We start from the raw sequence: 4,637 nt of genomic DNA on the forward strand, positions 1-4,637 counted from the left end.
TTAACCTCACTGGATAGTTTGGTTCTATATGTGACCCCTGAAGAGCTTAGTGATTGCCACTAGAAACTGGCGCCACATATCGGTCTGAGTTGTAGGCCTCATTTGGGCCTCCTTCAGAACATGATGGCGTACGTTTGTACTCCTCTTGCTTTAAGAGTAAAAAGGTGTTTTTACTGAGTACAGGACCTGGTGGTATGATAGCTCAGGTTGAATTAAACTAGTTAACCTCACTTGGGAAGTTTGGTTATTCTACTTGGCTCCCTTAGAGCTTAGGACACTGTCTTGGGCTGATGCCACACGTCTGGAAGTCGTAGGCCCTTTTTTGGGTCTCCTGCAGGGTGTGTTGGCGTATGTTTTACTCCTCTTGCTTTAAAGAGTACTGAGTGCACTGCTTGTCGGATTGTGTTAGGTAGACTGTTATGACTCTCACTCTAATCTGCTGGATTTGTTTATCAGCAAGCAAGCTGTTCAGATGTGTGGCCTTGCAGGCCTCCCTTTAAGCTTCCCCCCCTAACCCATTTCTGGGTGTTCTCCAAGCAGATTTAGCATATGCTGGCATTTAGCAAGGCTGCTGCATGTATTTCTACACATGTAGAATCTGTGTCATGTGGCAGGAACCCTCCTGGGCCTCCATGATTTTGTGCCTATAGTACAGTTTATCTGTTAGGTCAAGCTCTGTACTCCCCTCATTGAGGGTTGTCCTGCATAGTACTTAGCTCCCTAAGCTGGTCAGTGGTTGAAGGCCTCTCTGAGGCCTCCCTATTGAGGATCAGCCCCCAGGCTGGTAAATGCATTCCCCTTGTTGGGTTCCTTGAGAGTGCACAGCCTCCTCAGTGCACATAATCACGCGCTGAGTAGATCCTAGGATTGAGCAGAGTGTTACTCCCCTAATTGGTAAGGGTAAAAGGAGCTTAGCTGAGTCCTGCTTTCCAGGATGCCCATCTCTTCGCTCTGGTCTGAGTAGGTTACTGCCTCTTTTGCAGTCACTCTTACTGGATATCTTCTCTGAAGAAATGTGATTGGAGACTCAGAGTCTCCAATCACATTTCTTCATTGATCTAGTCACTTAATTTTGCTCTCACAATGCACCAGATTTAGGCATTTAAATTTAAAATGTACAAAATTTTCCTTCAGGGGGGCATTCCCCTGGACCCCCTACAGGTACCGATGTCCACAGTCTCACAAAATCCAGTGGGAAACTGGAAAAAAAGTGGGCAGAGTTGAGACTCTGCATTTCCTAGCCATGCATCAGGGCTGCCTGCTGAACAGTCCCTTCAGATGATAAGGTACTGACTGCTTCTCTAGGCGCTCCTTTATACCTCCGGGTCACGTCTTTGATGATGTCATAGGATGTCGCCGGCCAATAGGATTGGTAGGATTTGATAATTGTTTCAGACACCGGTTCACGTGATGGCATTCCCCATAGCATTTTCGAACGCAGAGTCTCGTTCCCTGTTCTCAGGGAACCATGGTTACATACCTGTAACCTGAGATGTTCCCTTTTGTGTCTTCTTGAGCTTGTTCACGTTCTCACAGGTTTGCATTGTTAGAATTCATAAATGTGTATTATACAGTATTTCCCACTGGATTTTGTGAGACTGTGGACATCAGTCCCTGTAGGGGGGTCCAGGGGCATGCCCCCCTGGAGGAAAACTTTGTACATTTTAAATTTAAATGCATAAATCTGGTGCATTGTGAGAACAAAATTAAGTTACTAGATCAATGAAGAAATAGGTTCTCTTGTAAACAATTTTGTGCTCTCTTATTGGTGATGGTAGGGCACATTAGTCACGCACACAACATATAGTAGACTAAATGATAGTTCATAAGTGGTCAGTTGGTTAGTGAAAGCTGAACATGTGACATTCTGATGACGGTTGATAAAAGTGGAGGGCTTCACAAATACCAACATGCCCACGGTACACATACCTTTTAAAAGAGACCAAAACCATGCATATACTCCAACTGGTTCAAGAACAGCATGCAATTTACTTTACTGGAATGCTAAGGGGTTAAAATGTGATTAAAATAAAACAAAATGTTAGTTGGTTTTTAATCGATTAATATATATTATATGTAAGATCGATTAATATAAATAAAAATATTAAAATCAAATAAACACACATACATTTATAACAAATTTTTCAGTATATAAATTGGGTGTTTATAAAGGATAGATGCCTTTTAAATTTGATCATATGTGGTCTGTGGCATCTAAAAGGTTAAAAACCCCTAGGTTAAATCAAAGAACATTATTTGACTTCGATTTATTTAAAACGGTGCCATAATAAGCCACTGTGTGGTTGTCAAAAACAGTTCAGATTTTCTTCAAGCCAAGCTTATAATAACAGCCATATAATCCAAGAACAACATAGTGAGTCTATAACACAAAGAAGAGTGCATTTAAACCAAACTGTAATATGTACCACAGAACAAAAGGATTATTTAACTGGTCTTTAATTACTGAAAAAATGTAGAACAGATGTGCTGTGACTGAAGTAATGAATCTTTAGAAAGTCTGATGAGAGGCCCTCTGCTGACTGATACAGGTACTACGAGAATTTCATTTTATTTTCTGTTGTATTTTCATACAGCATAAACAAGTACATTTGCAACATCTTGCACATTCCATCCATTTATATTTGACCACATAAATGGCTCTTCCACAGTATGGATATAAATCTGATCTGCTATTCCCTTTATATTTGCAAATATAAATATGATATATTGCTTTCCTGTAGCTCAGTGGTTAGAGCATGGCACTAGCAATGCCAAGGTCATGGGTTCGATCCCAGGGAATGCACATACTCAGATACAAATGTATAGTATAATGCAATGTAAGTCGCTTTGGATAAAAGCGTCTGCCAAATGCATAAATGTAAATGTAAATATATTGAATCTATTGAGATCAGAGAGATGGCTTCAGTTCGCTCTGTCTCAGCAAATTGCTGTCAGATCCAGACCAGCAGAAGAACAAGATCGTGACTGGACCCTTTTAATGTGTGCTGAAAGTAGTCTGCGGTCTTGTCTTAGACCATAAACCGAGACCCAGACCAAGACTCTACTGTAAGTAATGAGACCCTGAGGCAGGTGAAGGCTAGGTTAATGTAGTTTTGAGAGTTCTCAAGACGTGACCCTTGGTTGGCACTCTGGCTCTGCCATATGATTATTTTAAGAGCCTCACCTGCAGGATCTGCAGACAGGGCTGTGTAGGGGGAACCGAGGGGGTCAGAGTTTGACTGGTTAGCATGGCTCAGTTTGCACCTGCTAGTAGATGTCATAACTGCACCATCTGGCTACAAAAACATCTTTCTCCATTGACAGACATTTAAAAGTAGCTATGTATTGTGGTGGAATAAAATTTTGTGCATGCTATGAATTACAATTGTTACATTGTATGTTGTATATTATTCTGTCCATAATATTTTTCAGAAATATGCTAAATATGTAGTGTAAACAGCACGACTTAAGGAAATATGTTTCGATTTTGTTGAAACCTTCAAATGCCAAAATATATTACAAAATGTACTTTTAAAGGGATAGTTCACCCAAAAATGAAAATTACCCCATGATTTACTTACCCTCAAGCCATCCTAGGTGTATATGACATTCTTCTTTCAGACAAATATAATCAGAGTTATATTAAAGTCCCCCTGTAGTAAATTATTTTTTCCCTTAAAACTCATCTTTGATCACCAAAATGACATATTTAAAAAAAAAATCAAGTGAAAAATTCTTCATGCCTTAAAATAGCTTGAATGTAACTCTACATCCTTGCCTCATTTAATATACACAGATTAATGAATATGCAAATTAGCCCCGCCTCCACTCGCTCACGGCAGCTCGGAGAGTATAGGCTACTGTTGCTGTAGTGATGACTGATGAGCAATGTTTTAAATTATGAATTGGTTAAACGCCTTTGCAAAACATTTGGACTGCTCTCTCACTGAATCACCTGAAGCAATCACTCAGTAAAACAGACAGTATCGAGAGAACAAGCAGCCTTTTTCCTCTATGAACATGCACTAAATGGATGTTTGACAATTTCATTGCTTTTAGGACTTTTAAGATTTAAAAAAAATGAAAATCCTGCAGGCACCCGTGCCTTCTCCCTCCATGAAATAAATGCACATCCTTGGATGAGCACAGAATTCCAGCACATTTACTTGAACTTATCAGGACTGAATAGGTCTCTCAGAACTTGGCGTGCGATTCCACACTGACTGAATATGCACACGAATTATGGTCACGCACATGCTCAGAGCGATATTGTTTTAGCTATGTTTTATAGTATTAAAATATTTAGAAGGACAAAAACATTAACTTTATTGGCTTTAGCCTATTTCAAGTCAGCTGTCACTTTACTTAGCGCGAGTCCCTATGCGCTTGCACACTTGGCACAGCCCTTGCAACGGTTCTGTCATTCATTAATATGAATTAATATAATTTAGCCTTTTGCTTGACTATGTTATCATCTGAGAGTCCGACATCTGCCTTCTAACAATCAGTATCCTTACAAACACTTTGAACAACTCAGAACATCAATGGAGAAAGGCTTATAGTTCATCATAACATCGTAATAGGCTCTCAATATTGATAAATCTACACAATATTTCATATCAAAAGAAAATATACCA

The 4,637-nt window shown here is 39.7% G+C and overlaps 1 non-coding gene across 1 annotated transcript; it reads left to right on the forward strand.

Moving 5' to 3' along the window:
• Window positions 1-2,729: 2,729 nt before the first annotated feature.
• trnaa-agc (transfer RNA alanine (anticodon AGC)) lies at window positions 2,730-2,803 on the forward strand. The gene has a single exon. It is a non-coding gene; the product is annotated as a tRNA-Ala (tRNA).
• Window positions 2,804-4,637: the final 1,834 nt, after the last annotated feature.

This window comes from Chanodichthys erythropterus, chromosome 17, assembly GCF_024489055.1.
Source record: "Chanodichthys erythropterus isolate Z2021 chromosome 17, ASM2448905v1, whole genome shotgun sequence".
NCBI classification, from domain to species: Eukaryota; Metazoa; Chordata; class Actinopteri; order Cypriniformes; family Xenocyprididae; genus Chanodichthys; species Chanodichthys erythropterus.